Genomic DNA, 19,158 nt, shown 5'->3' on the forward strand with positions numbered 1-19,158 from the left:
CTAATGTCCTGAAAATATGCCTGAATTTTGACTTTAAGACATCATGTCTCAGAATTGAAATGCTCTTTGGTCTTTAGTTTTTGGTCTCTGTACTTTTGGATAGCTAGCACAGTGCAGGAATGTGCACACCTCATGACTGGACCACAACCACTCACTTCTGAATTGGGAACCATGAAACCGCCATCGGTTGTTTGCAACTTTCCCTTGGCTTAGGCTGGGGAAAAAACACTGAGTGATCTAGAGGAAAAAAGGTACTGAACACTATTACCAAACCCTTTAAATGTTTATTCTGGATTTTTTCCCCCAATTTAATTGTATTTTAAAATAGAATCAGATCATATTAAACAGTCTATTTATTTTCTCCATTTCCTATGCTCACAAAAAAAGGACATCTGTTGGGTTTAAAACATTTGAACGAGTACCAAAAACAGTCATATATGGGCACAGTTCTCACAGTAGAGCAGAAACAACTTTTTTAAATGTTGGCCTATGGGTTGAAGTGATTGTGTTTACCTAAAATATTGTTACAACTGACACAAACACATGTAGGCATGCACAAACAGAATCTATTGATAATTGCAGATTTACGAACCAAAAATATGAAATAATATGTCTTTTCTAGGGAAGTAATCTACTGTCATAGCCCAACATTTGCCCTCTATACCTCTGGCACTGTTTTATTGAACAAAAGACCAAGTCCTATGAACCAGAAGTATGCACAACCTAGTGGGCCACACAGTAGACCCTTAAGGCAGAGGAAGGCTATATGAGATACCATCTTCCTTCCCACTCACCTGGACTCTTTGTACATGAGTCAAGTCTGAGGCATCAACTAGAAGAAGAGGAAGCCAGAAGTTGGCTTCAGAAGGTGCTAAGGAAACAGTATTCCCTTGGTGGGGGAGTTATCTTTCCTGGTGAGCATGAAAGTATTTCTCTATGCTTATGTTTATTAAACCTGATATAACAGGAGAAAGGCATGGGCCCTTCAGGAAGATGGTGGTGGGGAGTCAACCTCAGGCACCAGAAAAGGCAATTTCCTCCAAAAACAATTATTTCCACTCTTGGGAAGTGTATCCCTCAATTAGGTTGCAGAATGTATGAAAACAGCATAGGTGGCTGCCACCCTTTCTATAGAGAGGTAAAAATTGTCTATCTGACACAAATATTATACGTCATAGACATACAGTGTGTATTTTCAGTTATCCCTTATACTTACTTTTTTAACCCAATCCCTGAACTTCACCCCTTTGAATTTGCTTTAGTCTATATCCTCTTTTCCCAGCACCCTACCAAAGAGGTCAGTTCTGGTCACTGGTCGCTGGAGGTTGTGACTCCAGGGAAATTCTCTTCAGCTCCGTTACCCCAAGATAGAATATTTAGAGGTTTCAGGGGATGAGGCAACAGTAATCCTGAAAATAGTAATTCTGTAATAAGATAAAGTATATTTTTTGCAGGTCAGTTATCAATTAGTGGGTTAGCAAGCTCTAGCATGTTTTTGCCAAACTTCTGAAAATAATGTTTCAATGGATCAAGCAAACTTAGGCAAATTTTCACACAAATGATGAGAAGATAATTTGTAAAATTTCAAATCTTTTTAACAAGCAAAGGTCAGGATGCTTCTCAGAAGAGACTTTTATGAGAATATTCTTTACAAATGAGTAAAGCCTTGGGTTTTTCCCCTAAGCTTGTTTTCAGAAATGACATGACCATTTATTGTAGTATTTTCCATGCAATATCTGCCTGACACAGGCTGCCAGCATGGAAAATTCCTGCCTGAACTTTTGAGAACTGGCAATATTGTTACCAGTTGGAAAAAGAGTCCAGATATGGGAAATGTCAGTCAAGTTTAAGCACTGACTTTGCTTCCGAAGCTGCCTGGCTCTGTGATGCCATTCTTCCTACGGGATGCCAACACCTTTTACAACCTGGGCTACCTTCTGCTGCTGATTGCATCCTTGTCATCACTCCACAGAGCTGCCAGCCCAAAGCGTTTACAAACCATGAAAGACTGCTGAAAACCACACAATTTTAAAATGATAGGTTTGAGGCTGTCCTTATTTATCATTCTGCTGCTGACCCCTTGAGGTGTGCGTGCTTCACAGTTTCAAGATCTTTTTTTGCAGGTGTGAAAGAAAAAAACCTCTCGGTTTTCTTATAATTAAAGGTAAGATTTTCAGTGATTGACTTTTGTCTCCTCTTTTGGAGTTTTGAAAGAAAAATCACATTAAAATTTAGGAAATAGTGAGTGTTAGTAAAACTTTAACAAAACAGATAAAGAAATCAGGGCTGGAATTAAAGGCAGTGTGTTACCTGGTCCTGTATAACCACACCAGATCTATGCAACTCCTGGTAGAGTGTGATTGCTAAGTGAACAACAGTGGTGAAGGTGCAGCACTGAAGTGACAGAGGAGGAAACACTAGTGAAAGATGCTGGGGAAAACTTCCTTCTGACAGAAAGCTTTAATGTTTCCAGAAAGCAGGCTGGATATTAGTTGCAATTTTGCTCTTCCCTGAAAGACTCTCACAGAATGACCTGCACGGAATTCAATTTCTTTCCCTTGAAAGGAGGCAGAATTGAGTCAACCCTGCCAGAATTTGAACCTGTGGCTCAAGGGAGTCTAAGTAATTCAACCCTTAGGCGTGACTTTTAAGCCATCACCCTTCAGCGTATGATAAAAGGTATTGTATAAAGAAAGGAAACAGAATTGTAATGAGGAAAGTTTTGGGTGAATCATAAAGTGAGATGGGTTTCAGATGTTTTTGGAGGGGGGCATAGAATCACATTTTTTTCAGGTTATGGAGATAAGAACAGGAAACAGCACTTGGGTTAAAAACATTTTCCAAATACCAAAGTGAATTCAAGATTTTATGCTATTTAAGAAAGTTTAAGAAAGTTTTTGGTGTGTGTGTTTTGTTTGCTGGTTACTTCTTCCTGACTTTCTGCTGTCATCTGCTCCTGAAAAAGAACTTGACAGGATGTAATGTTTGCAGCTATATTTCTAACACCTCTGAAACTGAAAATAATGGAAACCATATGAGAAAGTTCAATCTCTCTTTTTTCCTGTTGCAAAACAAAGAACTGAAAGTTTGAAAGAATGTTTGTGAAAATATTACTAGTAACAATTTTGTGGATATTTTGCTGCTAGGGCTTTCTCTCTCTCCCTCCATTTATATATAAAATTCGTAGTGAACATGACCTTAGTTGTTGTGTTGCTTTTGCTTTTGAAGTAAAATCAGGTTTGAAAAAGTCAATTTTACATTTTCTTGGAAATACTAAAACTTTGTCCCTGTGGGGGCAAGTTTCACTAATTTCAAACAGGTAGAGTTTGGATTTTGCTCAAAATCAAGATAACTCCTATATAATACTCTTTAATATAACTGCAGATATTTATATGACCCCTACAAAAATGTTTGCACCAAATTGTATCTGGTGGAAATGAGTTCCATATTTTTTTAAATGAGCTGCCTTTGAATTTTGCTGAATATTTCCATATGTTTCCATTAAAAGAAATCAAAATAAGAGCACTTTACTCATTTCTATACAACATTCCTTTAAAAATACACAGTTATTTTGGAGAGGAAAGCTTTTTTTATATTCCTTTAGTTTAAAGACATTTTCTTTCCACAATATCATGTGTTTGTCTCGCCGGGTAACCAAAATGGAATACATTACTCCAGGTGAAATTTTCTTTCCTGTTCTTGTATGGCTTCTACAGCTGAGGTCTTTCTGAGCACTTCTTTCTGTTGAGCCATTCACCCAAATAGGCAGGATTCTTCTCTTCTCCCATCTTTAGACCCTAGCAGAGTACAGGAACAATTCAGTTTGCTCCTTCCATTCTGCATTATTTCCTTTTTATCAAAAAATAACCATTAGTCCTTTCACCTAATTTTGTTAAATCACTTTGGGATTCTTTGTGTTATCTTATCATTCTAAATGAGCTGCACAATTTTTGGACACAGTTGATAATTTTTGTGCAGAACAGTTCCTTAACTAAAAAAAAATTTGGTTCATTCAAAACCAGAAATTTCCACGGGAAGATATTTTTAGGTATAAATAATTAAACAGTAATAGGTTTTATAAAGAAAAAAATATTTTTTTATTATTTGGATCAATAATTCAAACTGGAGTATCTATTTTTAAATATAAAATATGTTATTTGAGTTCAGGTAAAATTTATTCAGAAGATTCTTCTCAAAATAGAAATTCAAAAGAAAAAAAATTCTATAGAATTTCTTTGAAAATTGTTTCAAGAATGAAAGAACAAGAAAACATTCAGATTCAGAAAAAAAGATCCAAAAAAATTCCATTGTCTTTTAAAAGGAACCGTTTAAACTAAAAAAACCAACCAAACAAACTAAACCAAAACAAAATTCTATTCTCCTGTAGTTTTCACAGGCTACACAGGTTGTTAGTTTGCCTTTATATATTCTAGTTTTATCCTGGTGACTTAACTTAGATCACAGCATTAAATTCAATTCATACTGTGCTGTGAGCAAATACTGGGAGAAATCAAGATGTTACAAATATCTAAATGCTATGAAATATCAAGTAGTATGACCAGATGTTCTCAGTAGGTCATCATTGACCATAGCAAGGAGAAAAGCCAAAAACATCCCAATGTTTCTGTTGATCTGTCCAAGTCAGAGACAGGGACTGGGGTGCAGTACGAAGTTGAGCACATGAGCAAGTCCTGTAATAAAGGGATCTGATTGACACTGCACAGCGCAGGTGCCTGTCTTCTATATCATGGGCCATTTCTGATGCTTCAAAAAAATATATAGCAGAAAAACAACACTGATTTCCTTTCTTTTCAGGGGTGGAAGTACCCTAAAGATTCTCCTTTTAGAATTCCAGTTCATTTTTTTTAAATCTGGGACTTGATTTTCTTCTCACGTTCATGAAAGGGACTTGGCCATCACTGATAGAAATATAATAGTGGTAAACTAGAATGTTTTATGTTACCCCTCTAAAATCACCATGGTGTTATGGATTACCAGAGTAATCAATCCCAGTTCTGGGAATTTAGGAGAAGATGGGTTTGGGCTTTTTGTTTGTTTGGGGTTTTTTTTATTGCATTAAACCCACTGCAATTCTCCTACTATACATATACAAAATCTGTTATTCTCATGAGGATATATTAGAAATATTATATTATGTTAAATAAGGGCACTATTAAATACTCTTCCAATGAGTCTTCCTCTGGTTTAATAGAGAGTTGTTGTGAGTACGATAGAAAAGGCCTACTTGGTAGAGCTGAGAATGTACCTGTTCAACCCAGTTGTGACCCTCAAAACAATGGGGTTCACTCATCATTTTTTGCTACGGGTAACTAATTTGTTGCTGTGCCATGGCAGCTTGATTTAACTAGCACATACGAACAATGGCAACACAAGCCTGATTCCTGAACATTTAAAACTAGCTGTTGAAGGCAGATGGCATTCTCCAGTTCTCACACTGCTCTACTGCGGAGAACTAAAGTTTAAACTATCAGCTACCTGCCATTTTTGAAATTGCTGCAGATAAAAACTCTTTGATGATTTCAGATTTCTGCTGCTTGCTTGCAGGCTTACAGAGAATAATTGCTACCATAAGAAAACCACTGAAATAGACAATAAACTGATTTTGGCTGGAAGTACATTGTAATTCTGTTCTATATTGGTATGTGCTGCACCACAGAGACAAGTGTTTGTTTTAAACAACAACAAAAAAATAGCTAAACTGAGGTGGAAGAAAAACAACCCACCGGTTTAATAGTTCTGATATAATAATCTGTGAACCAGCTAAGATAGAAACTTAATTGTTACTGAAAAGATTAAATAGACTATGTCTGGTATAAAACACGTAGGGCCATATGCCATCCTGCAAGGCTGCAGAACAAAGGAATGAGGCACAACATAATCCAGAACAAAGACCCCATCTGTAAGGGGAAGCCATTAATGTGATGTGGCTCACTCATTCTTCTTCAAGGTCTTATCCTTATGGTTTGCTAAATGTGAAGATCATCTAACCCTTGTCCTCCTTCTCAAGATCTTCCTGTTTATCTGGGCTAGTTCTTATATTGGTTCTCTTTACCACTGGTCCCTACGATGGTACCGAGATTTATTTTCATTGTTTAGCCACCAGTACCCTCAAATTTTTTCAGAGTTATTTCTTTCTGAGACAGGGAATTATGACCTACTTTGCTTATCCTTTGATGCCAATTTTTGACTGAATATTAAAGCAATTATATTTATTTTTGCCTAGTTGATCAAGTTCTGTAGCACTGACTTATCTTTGTCTTATCATCAGACTTGATTAAGACTTTGCAGAATCACAAAATAGCTGAGGTTTGAAAGCATGTCTGGAGGTCACCTAGGCCAACCGCCCTGCTCGAAGCCTGGTCAAATAGAACAGGTTTCTCAGGACATTGTCCAGCTGGGTTTTTAATATTTCCAGCAATGGAGACTCCACACATTCTCTGGAAACCTGGGGAATCTGTTCCAGTGCTTGATTAACATAAAATCCGTATTTTTCTTATGTTTAAAGGAAATTTCTTGGTTTTTTTCACTTTGTGCCCAGTGGTTCCTGTCCTGTCACTGGGTACCACTGACCGGAGTTAGACTCTGTCTTCTTTATGCCCTTCCATCAGGTATTCATACACATGGATAAGATCACCCCTGAGCTTCTCAGCGCTACTTGAAGCTACTCAACTTTTCTCGAATTGAAGTCTCGAGGCTTCAGCTCTGTCACTCATGATAAACATTATCAATGGCATAGGATCTGACTGCAAACAAAACTATTTACAGTAAAATACATCTGTGCATTCTTTTAAACCTATTTATTGTATTGATTCTAACTGTTTAAATTATTTAATCAAATGTTGTATAGCCTCAAATCAAAAGCCTCACTGACATCTAAGATCACTGTACCAGCACTGCTGTATTTATTAATTTAACATATGCTCCTCTCAAATGAAGATGTTACGTTAGTTAGATGGAATCCACTTTACATAAAGTAAGTAAGAGTGAATCTTTCCTAAATATATAGAGTTATTCAGGTTTCCTGTTTACCATGGTGAAAACATCAGCACTTTTGTATCCAGTTTTCCGAATTATATCCAGTGTTCCAAAATGTTGTGAAAATTGACATAGAGAGCTCAGAGATGGTGTCAGACAGTTCTTTTAAAGTTCTTTGGTATAAACTATCAGTTATGTTAATGCAAATACATCAAACTTAGTAGCAGTGGTTTAACATGCTGCTTAGCCAACTCTTGGAGCTGAAAGCATATCATCATATGATGTGACTACATTTTTCAGCTTTTCCCAAACACAGAAGGGAAATATGCACTGAAAAGGTTTGCCTTTGTTGTATTATTTAGTGGACATGGTGTGTTGGGTTGACGGTTGGACATGATGATCTTAGAGGTCTTTTCCAACCTCTATGATTCTATGATTCTATGATTCTATGATTCTATGATTATTATTGACAATTCTACCATTCCTATCTCTTAAGTAATTGATACAATTTCTATTACTGTTACAAATGTTTTTGGTCAGTGAGAGATATCAGCTACCACTTCTTTTGTTTGATCTGCTAGACCATGAAGTTGAACTAGATTTACTTTAGAGGCCCCTTCCAACCTACATGCCTCTAACATCACACTCAGTGATTCAAAACAATTTTCTTCCAAAATGTTGATGATTCAGAAAAAAGTACACCTCTTCTCCCTTTTTGTCAACCGTGTTCTTCCTAAGTTTAGTTATAAACGTTGGTTTAAAATTCCAATTTTGCAATCTTGCAATCAGTTTTCATCAAGCAAAGCTAAGACAGAAAAATTCCAGTTTCTTGTGTTTCTTATGCAAGATCCTACCACTGCTGTGTCTTTTGCTGTCCTGATTAGAGAATCAAAAATCTTAGAATAATTAAATTGGAAAGGACCTCTGGATGTTTCCGGTCCAACCTCCCCACACCCCTAAAGCAGGTCCATCTAAATCAAGTTGCTGAGGGCCTTGTCCAGTTGAGTTCTGAATAACTCCAAAGATGGAAAATCCACAGCTTTTCTGTTCCTATGTTTGATCATCTTCACTATGACACTTTTCTCCTGATTTCTAACCAGAGTTTCCAATATTCCAACCTGAATTCAGTCCACTGAAATGTTCCCTCTCTTCCCATCCCAATGCAGACTGAGGTAGCAGAAGACAGCAATCAGGTTAATAATATTCCCTGTGTTCCCTCTATTTTGATTTTGTGCTAAATGGATAAGAATTTCTGGGTTCTTTGTTATTTACACTCCTCTTTTGCATTAGTACATTGATTCCTGAGTAATCTAGCTGACCTCTCTGACAACTTGCCAACTTTTAAAATGCCAGGACTTAACAGAGCTTCACAGATTCTCCTTCTCACCCACACCTACTCCCCAGGGCAAGTCACCAAACCTTTTACAAGTGCAGCATCCCAATCACTGTATCATACACAACTTACCAAACCAGAAGTTTATTTCTAAAATTTCCTTACATTATTTTCTTTCTTCACCTGATCATTTTTCTTCTGAATCATAACTTACTAAGGAACACATAGTACCATTTTTGACAGAGATTGCCAGTGTTTATTTTCTTTTGCTAAACTAGTCCTTTCTAAATGGTTCACACCTATGGATTTTAATATTTTAGCCTTACAAGTCTTCTACCCTTCTATCTACAGTGTTTATATTCCATAATTATTATGATTAACACTTTTAGATTAGGACTGTTTAGTGTTGGGGCCCAGCAGCCATCCAAAAGTGCATTCTAAACTAATTTTCCATTTGACCAGATGAGTCTGCAGAGATATCCTTCACATATTCCACCCTTAGTCTCTAGGAATAGCAGAAATTTCTATTTGCAGAATTCTTCAATTCCTTTCTCCCTTGTTGCTTACTACCCCCTTTTCCGTCTCCCTACTCATCTGTCACTAGCTGCTTGACCTGCTAATGCAACTTGGTTCTGAACCATTTGTTTTCCAGGTCCTTTTTGCTGTGTAAGTGGGTGTGATGCCATCTACCAAATTCAGTTGCTTAGAAACTCGACTTCTTCAAGCTCTGGAGTTACCCATTCAATCTAACAGTTGATACTTCTAGTCCATTTACCTAATGGTCTTTGTAGAAGTACTTGCACTCCTTTTATCCTTCCACAGGAGAAGCTAATAATAACAAAAACACATTTCCATGTCATATTGATCAATTATTGTTCATTATGGTACAGAGAAGGGTACTTCTTGCTAACAGAAAGTCCTCACACTAGCTCTCCAAATGTCCTACAAAGCTTAAGAGCCATTAAGCCACCCAACTCAATTCCGTCTCTTCACAAATACTCAAGAAACTTAAATATTGGCACTATTCAATGAACAGTGAATCACACTCCTTAGCTGAATAGAAACCAGGTCTATCCAACTGTTCCATTTAGTTGTTCGTGGTCAAATTATATAACTTCCACTTAGAATAAACAATCAACAAAAAAATTAAACAAAATGCTCATAAATTTTTTTACCTGTCCATAGCTTTCCACTTCAAAACTCTGATTTTATGGTCACATCCTCCTTTAATCAAAAGTTTCTAATATTCACCTTTCTCAAATTGGAATAAGATGTTAACACAGCTGAAAGACAATAAAAACAAGGCAGGAGGGAGGGGGAAGAGAGAAAAAGGAATGTAAAACCTCACGGAGTAAAAAACACAGGCAGGTGAAGAGACAGATATTTTCCTATTGTTTTAAAGTCAGCTTTGCTGCACATTTAAATACATGTTTATCTGATATATCCAGGTTCTCATAAAGCTGAGATTACTATGTTATGTGAGTATACGCACACACACACCCCCACACCCCTCTTGATATTTCCTTACTGAACAAGTATTGATTTCTTCCCTAGACCTCATTTCATATTGTGCCCTGAAAATTAAATGATCTATTTAGTTTCAATATGGCCCAGGATTCTAATTGGATTTTGAGGCAGTAATTTATGTAATATTAATGGATACTTTCAGAAAACCACTAATTAACAGCTGACCTTTATTTTTCCTGTGATGAAAGAAAGAAAGAAAGAGAGAGAGAGGGAAAGAAAGAAAGAGAGAAAGAGAAACAAAAAAATGAAGCATTAAAAAAGCACATCAGGCTCTTTTTCTTTTTTTTTTCTTTTTTTTTTCCTCCCCTCTAGAAGTGGCCTGAATTTAATTAGCAAAAGCCAGCACACATCAGGGACATTTTGGGGAGCATCAAAATACATTATGTATTTGATCACCTTATGCCTATAAAAATGGCTAAATAATTTAAATGCAATTCAATAAAATGTGTTTTCAATGAGAAGCTTCGGCTCTGGGTGATGGATTAAAAGCTTCACATAACCCAGAGATTTTATAAGCTACTGCCAAACAAATTCAAAGTAAAAGATTATATTTTGTTTCCTACTCTTATGTAGCAAGACTTCTTCATTTTCTGTTTTTTTTTTTTCTTAACAGCAGTGCAATAAATATATACAGCATCATTTAAATGCTTTATGAAAAGAAAAAGACGAAGATTCAGAGCTATCACCTCATCATTAAAAGAAGAAATCCACTTGCTTGTTCAGCAGGTGTTTTATTTCCTACTTATTGTCATATAGCCCCCTAAAAATCAAGGATTTAGGAAGATGTAACCTGGGACACCCAGAACAATACTGAACCTCACTGTAAATTGATACTTTCACTAGAGTTTCAAGATTTAAACATGTTAATCTTTTGAGAAAGTTTCTTTTAAAAAAATCTTTTATGTATTAACAGTTACAAATCTATTGAACAAATTATTATCATGTATAAAAGTGAGAATAATTGTAACAAATACATGCTTGATTCTCTGTTTATCACGGCTTTGTACTGCCTTTTACGCTCGTGTCATTGTTATTTAATGGTATGTTATGCTCTTGTACTTTAATGTAAGTTACTAGATGCAAAAGAAGATGAGTAATCACGGCCATAAATATACAGCCACATATACTCTACATCTAGGGATACATCAGCTCTAGGTCTGGTCTGTTCAGACTAGTTCAAATGACTGACATGTGAGTATTTACTAACAAAAGCTAAGCCTCTTGAAACCTGCTTAAAATCATTAAAAAATGAATAAATAAGTCTTTAAAAAGAAAAATTCCTGCTGTGAGTAAACCAGTCCAGTGCAGTTCTTAAGTGTTAATGCAAAATTGGATTTAGGGACTTCAAAGCTAAGCATTGCAACAGCCAATTATTTTTCAGTCCTTTACTCTTATCATGGGATCCATGATCTCCAATTAGGCAGTGGGGTGTCTGATGACTTACACAGAAAAAAATGGTCCTTTAGCATGAGATTCAGGAAAACTACAGAACAGAGATTTTCACAAAAGATGGCCGTATAATTTTTGGATGCTAATGGTAGTTAGACATGAGGTCTAAACAACTTCTTTCTGTCAGTATGGGAACAATAACAGACAGGTTTACATGAGGACCACAAGTGTCAGAATTACAGACGGGCATTTAGATGGGCATAAATTTCAATAAATGAAATTTAGGTTTGTACATGCCATATTTTCAACGCAAAGAAACAATTTCTAGTGCTTTTTTGGCTTTGGGCCCTTGTAGTAATTTGGACCTGACTTGACCAGTCTGTAAAAGATGGTTGCTCACTGAAAGCTGAACTGTCCTAATTTCTATCGTCTGTGTCAAAAATACCCTGCATGAGTCAAAGTATGTTAAAACCATCTCAGAGCGAAACTTTTTGAAACCTAAGAAGAAGTCTGACCTGACCCTTTAAAGTCTACCGTGACCCTCCTTTTGTTTTCAGCAGACACCACTGGCAGCTTTCAGGGAGGGGGAAGGAGCGGCATATATACAGCCCGGCACAGTAACTGGATGGTGTACAGACATAAGTGAGAACTTTTTGGCTCGGAAAGAATCCCACACTTCTAAACTGAAGTTTTTCTGAATTATCCTAATTGCTTGTTGTCTACTAGTTCACCTTACCACAAGGTTAGATTTTCTATGACATTCCTTGTGTATTTGTAGCAAGTCCCATTAGTCCCATTATTAAACAAATAGTTTAACATTGGTTTTTTGGTCCATAAAGAAGGATTTAATTCAGTAATGTCAATTTTTTTTTTTTTTTTTGCATACTCCCCTCCACCAGTGATAAAGTCCAGCTTACAGTAATTATATCTGCTTACACAACATCCTGGAGGCTGAGGAAAAATTCATCCTTTTCCATAAGAACAACTGATAGGAGAATGGATTCTTTAAAGCTTTCTAATCACAGAAGTATAGTTTTATTTTATTTTCAAGCACAGATGTGCTCGAAAGCATCAGCTGATACTGTCCCCAAATGCTTATTCCTGCTGCCTGAATACACTGGAAGCAACAATCAATGGTACCAAAACTTATTTTTCAATGAAATAAAAGATGAGTAGAAAACAGATGAACTGAGAAGTGAGGTTATTTGATCAATGTCAGATTGCAGGTCAGTGGTGAAGCCGGGAACAAGAGTTGTGTTTCACAGTTGCTGGTTAATGTCCTAATCGTTATTTAGCACCACCTTCCTTACCAAGAAACTATAGATTGGACTTACAATGTCTCATCAGGTTGTTAAGACAGGATTTTTCCTTATAGGTTCTGCAGTGACTTGCCGAATTTACATTTAAATGACTGAAGCCAGCCTGTTTACTTCCACTATTTCCATTAAAGATGGATGAGGGTTTACTTTTAGGAAGCAGTTCCAGATAGGCTTGCATTTTCCTTAACTTTTTCCCTTTCTTCTTTGAAGTTAAGCACTGACAGGAGTGAATTGAATCTCTCTGCCCGGTATTTTCGCCGGGTGCTTTCACATTTTCTTAACATCCCTTTGTTTATGGGCCAGTGACTGTTCAGGGAGCAGAAGCCACGTTCAGAAACCTCCGTATCAGTACATCAGAAATGTCACTTGAGGAACAGATCAACACAATTATCGCCATTATTCTTCTCTCCTCTAAGGACTGTTTCCAGGTCGTAGATACCTATTGTGGATGCTTTGGGAATAATGAAAACCATTAACAGATTGTTAATGTGACTTGGTAAGAGACCAAGCAGAGACTTATAAAACAATAAAGCTTTACAATCAATCTGATGTGTAACTAGGCACTGATGGAAGCAGGTATAACATCAGTTCGGGCCAAATTTTAACTCTTCTTAGCACCCCAGTGGTGCAGAGCCACTGGAAGCTATCTGGATCAGATGCTAAGTGTTTTGAGGCTCATAAACCTTGGGGAGTTTTTGTCAGATGACTGGCTGAAGCTGATATGGCACCACTGAACTAAGCCAATAAGCATCCTCTGGAACTGGGAGAGGAGTGTTTGCATCCCTCCAGGCAGCAGAACTGAGAGAGGTTTTAACTTTTTTCTTATCTTTTCCTTTTTTTTTTCATTTTATTCTTTCTTAAAGCTAACACAATAAAAGAGTAAGTAAGAGCTGCCATGCCACAACAGATCTGCAACTGTGTGCTGTGGAAATGGTCAGTAAGAGAAAGCAGAAAAATCAAATTACAAATTTATTTCAGAAACCAGATTTGCTTTACTCTAGTACGGATCTGTTCTGCTGCCTGGGCAAGTTACATTGTCTGTCTGGGACTGAGTTTCCTCACTTACCCCGTGTCTGACTTGACTTTATTGTAAACTCTGTGTATTTCATAGGAAATTTTTTCTCTTTCTTTCTTTCTTTCTCTTTCTTTCTTTCCTTCTTTCTTTCTTTCATTCTTCTCCTCTTCTCTTTTCTCTTCTCTTCTTCTCTTCTCTTCTCTTCTCTTCTCTTCTCTTCTCTTCTCTTCTCTTCTCTTCTCTTCTCTTCTCTTCTCTTCTCTTCTCTCTCTCTTTGTTTTCTTTCTGTCTCTATCTTTCCACCTTTTTCTCTCCTTCCTTAAAGATGCTGACCATCTTTATATTACCCTTTGTTTAACAATACTGACATTTTCTGTATCAATGTGTGGTTTTGGCATTCTCCATTTCTGGATCTTCAGGCTGAACTACATTTACAGTCTGCAAAAGCACAGCACTGACTATGTTAATCCAGGAGTTAAGGTTTAGAGCATCATAGCTGGTGATAACAAGATATTTACAGCCCAAGCAGACTCAGATTGAGCTGTGCGCTCTGTCATTTTCATTTTATGAGCCTGCTCTATAAAACTGTTCCCATATGGTTAAAGTTAGGGATAAACAAACAGGTTCTGATCAAATAAGAAACCACTCAAATCTTTGCCCAAGGTTCATAACGAACTTTTTTTTTTTAGTCTCTGAAAATATTGCTTATGTAAATTTTTAAATCTTCTCTTGTTTTTGTCTGCTGGATCTTTATTTTTTAATTTAACCTGAGACTTAAAACCAGAAGGAAACGCTGTTTTATATTAGTTCTGCTTTAATTGAAAGAAGTAGAAGTAGCAGTTTTACAAGCTGCTGTGGTGCAAAGCCAGAAAAGGTTAAATGAAGCCCCCAACCAGAGTCCAATACACCCTATTTACAGGGTTGATTTCGAGGAAGAAAAGGAGATAAAGCAAGCAACTCAGAATATCTCCATCTCACACAGTCCTGAGGTACAGACAACCTCAAACTGTCAAAATGAGCTAAATCATGCTGCCCCGTCATTTGAATGTACCAGTTCAGTTCCAGAAGCAAATTAGCCATGTTTGCATGACACTTAGCAGGGCTTGTTTATTTAGACACTTTGTGGTGCAAATATGACTGCACACTGATTGTGTGGCTGTACTTGTGTTTCTGTACTGCTATAATGCGCTTGTATTCCTAGAGCACTGGCTAAAAACAATTAACTTTTTTTCTGGTGTGTTAAAAAGGAGGAAAGATAATACATTTTCCCTTTTTTAGCTTAGCCCAGTCACGTTTCTGACAGGCAAACTGTCTTGTCTATTCATGTACAAACAATGCTGATCCCTGGGTATAAGAGAGCCAAGATGGGAAGAAGGGAAGAGACATCAGTTTTAGACTGACTGCTCTATCTGGAAAAACACATAAGCTTTGTGCTAGTTTTGGCTGGGATAGAGTTAATTTTCTTCACAGTAGCTAGCACGGGGATATGTTTTGGATTTGTGCTGGAATCAGTGTTGATAACACAGGGATGTTTTCATTATTGCTGAGCAGTGCTTACACAGAGTCAAGGCCTTTTCTGCTTCTCACCTCACCCCACCAGCGAGCAGGCTGGGGGTGCACAAGGTATTGGGAGGGGACACAGCTGGGACAGCTGACCCCAACTGACCAAAGGGATATTCCATACCATATGATGTCATGCTCAGCATATAAAGCTGGGGGAAGAAGAAGGAAGCAGAGAACGTTCGGAGTGATGGCGCTTGTCTTCCCAAGTCACCGTTGTGCGTGATGGAGCCCTGCTTTCCTGGAGATGGCTGAACACCTGCCTGCCGATGGGAAGTGTTGAATTCCTTGCTTTGCTTTGCTTGTGTGCGCAGCTTTTGCTTTACCTATTAACCTGTCTTTATCTCAACCCACGAGTTTTCTCACTTTTACTCTTCTGATTCTCTCCCTCTTTCCACCAGTGGGGAGTGAGCGAGCAGTTGTGTGGGGCTCAGTTGCTGGCTGGGGTTAAACCACGACAGTTCTTTGGGCACAGAAATAATTTTTCAAAGAGAAGCTTCTGTATTTGATAGCTTTTCCACTTCCTACTTGCCTTGCTTATATATTGCTGTGTGATACCATTCAAATCACTGGATCTAAATATAAAACCAGATGTAGTCTAACTTGTCTCGTGTTGCAGTACAATGAGCCTGGGATGTCTTAATTTAAATGCTGAGTCCTAAGAAATGTGTACGTACCTAAACAAACCCGTTCTGAGTTAACAATCCTGGAGCCGAAGGACTTTGAGGCAAGCAGAAGGAAGTCAGAGAAACTTTCTTATAAAGGAATTTGGGCTATTGTCTTCAAATAGGACACTGGAGTAGAGGAGATGAATATATGAGAGGTTTGACTAGTGTATTTGGATAGTATATAAACAAGAGCACTCCTGGGTGCCTGTCTGAAATACACTTCTGAATCTCTTGGGATTTGTGCATCCTTAATCACCCATTTAGCTTCTGGCTGCTGTAACAGAGATACTGGACAAAATGCACCTGCAGTGCTGCCAAATGTTCCTACTTCATAAAAAAAGAACTGCTGTATTTTCTGTGGAAGACTGCTAGGGGGAGATAAATAAAGAGCCCACATCATGCCTCAGTCTAGGAAGTGGAGTGTGAAGGCCCAGCAATTAGGGGTTTAAGAGCAGCTGAAACCTTGGCTGAGATGAAAGAAAGTCACTTTTCTCTGACCAGGCTTTTAATCTTGCTTGATGATCCATTTCTGCCTGCTGTAAAGAAGGTGCTTGTTTGAAAGGCATTATATAAGTATAGCTGGATCATGACAAGGAGAGGACACAGACCTGCTCAGTCTTTGGGCAGCTCCGCCCAGGTGACATAAAACTCAAAGATTTTATAAGCAAAGGCAGGAAGCGACGTGGTGTGCTTCTGCTTAAGTGGAAATTGCACATCACTTAAGGGGCTTGGATATCTAATGGACAGAGGATCTCTTCCCAGAACTCAAGAGGTGAAAATACTACGTTAGGTATCAACTTTGAATTACTCTTTGGAGGAACTTTGCATGGTAGACCTCTAAGTACAGGTCCCTCTGTGCTCCAGAGGTGAACACAGGCCATGCCTTGGCTCGTAATGAAGGCCTTGCTCTCCAGTAGGTCTGGGGTAGCCTTAACTCAAAACCTAGTCTTCTGCACTGAGTGTAGTTCCATGGTCTGTGGGACAACTCTGGCTTCATTCTAGCAGTTAATCAAAGTCTATCCTCAAACTGATGAGTTTGTTTCTTTTCTCTCCATTTCCCGTGCCCGTCCCCATCCCCCAATCTTTCCATATCATTAAATCAAAAGTAGAGAAGGTGAATCCCAAGAATAATGCCAGTGAAAAGGCACAGAGACCAATTACAGTACTGAAGGGAGAACAATTATTTGTGTTTTCTAACTCCTACTGGTATGATCCTGTCCCTTCTTTTGAGCTGTCTGGCATGTGCCTTACCTCTCCCAGCTCTTATGAGCCAATTCAGTTACCTAAGCAAGTAGAAAATTATCTGAATTTTTTTCAATTATTATTTTGATTCCTTCATTTTCTGCTGAGTTGGTGAGTTGAATTGTACCCCACAAACCAGTGCTGGAGCAGAGAAAAGTATAGGGCTGCATATCTGGGGCAGAGAAAGGGAGGCATCCCAGCAAGCTACTTAGGCAGGCACAGTCATCTTGGCTGCAAGGATATTTTTCCACATTAAACTAATAAGATTGAAAAAAGAAACAAAAAACCCTTAGTTTTTCTCCTCCCAGAGCCATCTTTGTGCACATAAACACCTGTGTTAGCACATGAGAAGGGGCAAGGACACAGCCAGAAGTCCCTGGCAGACTCCGATGAGCAGAAGCTGACATGCAGTAGCTATTCAAGCTGCTAAGATTCCTTTAAAGTGTGAGGTCTAGTATTTCTGTCCAGATCTAGTCTGAATTTGTTCTTGATCAACCTTGTGTAAAGATTGCATTCCTGGACGATCCTCATGTGGAAAGAGACGAAGCAAATATTAAAACCATTGTGATTTTCTTGCCCCTCAGTAGATATTTCATTAGGCTTTCATTGAGTTAATTGATCCTCCTAATTGCTTTTAGTCCTTAAACTGTTACAAAGTGTAGAGAGTACTTGGGCTGAGCCCTTTGTGATGCCACAAAATACATGTTTGCCCTATAGGCCAGAGAGCTGGTAGAAGGATTACACCTCATGAAGCTCAGTCTCTTCCAACTATTGCCCTGGGAGAGCTCCAGATTTGTCCTTCCCTTGACCCAGAGCCATGCACCATCTGGCTGGTTGTATTTTACTCATGACACGTTTCCTCTAACAATCTCTTCTTTTCCTTTGGAGAATTAGGTTTGTTCCTGAAAAGTGGGAATAAAGCATTTCAACCACACTAGGGCATGCACTAAAAATGATGAGGAGACCTGTTGAGCAGATCAGAGCAGACAGTGCATTGACCTGTCATAGAGTTCAGGTGTAATATTTTTCATGCCGTTTTGAGCTTGCATCCTATCCTTACACAAATTATGGGATTTTTTTTGGAGCTGAAATCTAGCTGCCTGTAGTGGACACCAGCAAGTGATTTGTTTCAATGCCAAAAGGAGGATTTTGGCTAAAGCTGTGATGTAATTGCTATTGTAATTGACCCCATGCTGGAAAGCCAAGAAACCTGTCCCACAAAAGCATCTGTAGCTTCTGTGCTCCAGGTTGCTGCTTTCAAGCCTGACTTGACTTATAGCTGTCTCCCAGGGTATAAATGAGATACCCTTCTGCCCTTCCTTCCCTAAAAGGAAGAGTAGCAGCACTGCTATGGCAGTGCATAAAGCATTGGGACTTACATAAAAAGCCACGAATGTAGCAAGTTATAATTATGAAACTCAGAGGCAGAACAAGAGCTCAGATTAACTTTAGTCTTCTCTGGAGACTTTTAATTACTAACACCAGTGGGAAATGTGGAGTAACATGAAAAAAAAAAAAAATCCCCAAGTCTAAAATGGACGTGTAAGGGTATTAGTAAAAGAATTTACAATGCAGAAGAGATGAGAAGTAGAATGGTATTGCCATCTGCAGTCATTAGAGTACAGATTTGTTCTTGCTTGCTTTCACTGTTAGCCTGAGTGATCACAGGAATATTTGCTTCTCAGTTAAGTAAACTAGCTAATTGCGGTACTAAAATGTCTGTTTCTCTGAAAAGGACAATTGGAAACGACTCCTTCTTGATTGAGCGTAGGAAATTTAGAATTTGTACTCTTTTAAATTCCTATGAATTTAAATTCTTCAAAGCCTGAAAATAAAATTCTTCACCAACACTCTGAAGTATAGCGAGTCCTTGGATACTTGTGCAACTAAAGTGTCACTAACAGAGTGAAGGTACTGTTTTGCCATCCATTTTTAATGTCGTGTTACAGAAGTCCTTTATCCTCTGTAATTATGGATATTAACGTTAAAACAAGAAAACATAGTTAAAAGGTGGTGGTTTTTTTTTTTTCTCTCTGATGACACTGATGAATGATTTTTTCGAAGAAAAGGTCAATCTTTTGAACTCAGGAGTGCACTAGAAGAAAAAAA

General features: G+C 37.9%; 1 long non-coding RNA gene across 1 annotated transcript in view; it reads right to left on the reverse strand.

The window, feature by feature from the left end:
• Positions 1-270: 270 nt before the first annotated feature.
• Positions 271-19,158, reverse strand: part of LOC142075358 (uncharacterized) — an 85,640-nt gene continuing 66,752 nt past the window's right edge. Inside the window, exons 4-5 of the long non-coding RNA XR_012670857.1 lie at positions 9,505-9,612; positions 271-3,797 (exon numbers count right to left, since the gene is read on the reverse strand). This is a non-coding gene — a long non-coding RNA (uncharacterized LOC142075358). The remainder of the gene's footprint in view (positions 3,798-9,504; positions 9,613-19,158) is intronic.

The sequence above is a fragment of the Calonectris borealis genome, chromosome Z (assembly GCF_964195595.1).
Source record: "Calonectris borealis chromosome Z, bCalBor7.hap1.2, whole genome shotgun sequence".
NCBI classification, from domain to species: Eukaryota; Metazoa; Chordata; class Aves; order Procellariiformes; family Procellariidae; genus Calonectris; species Calonectris borealis.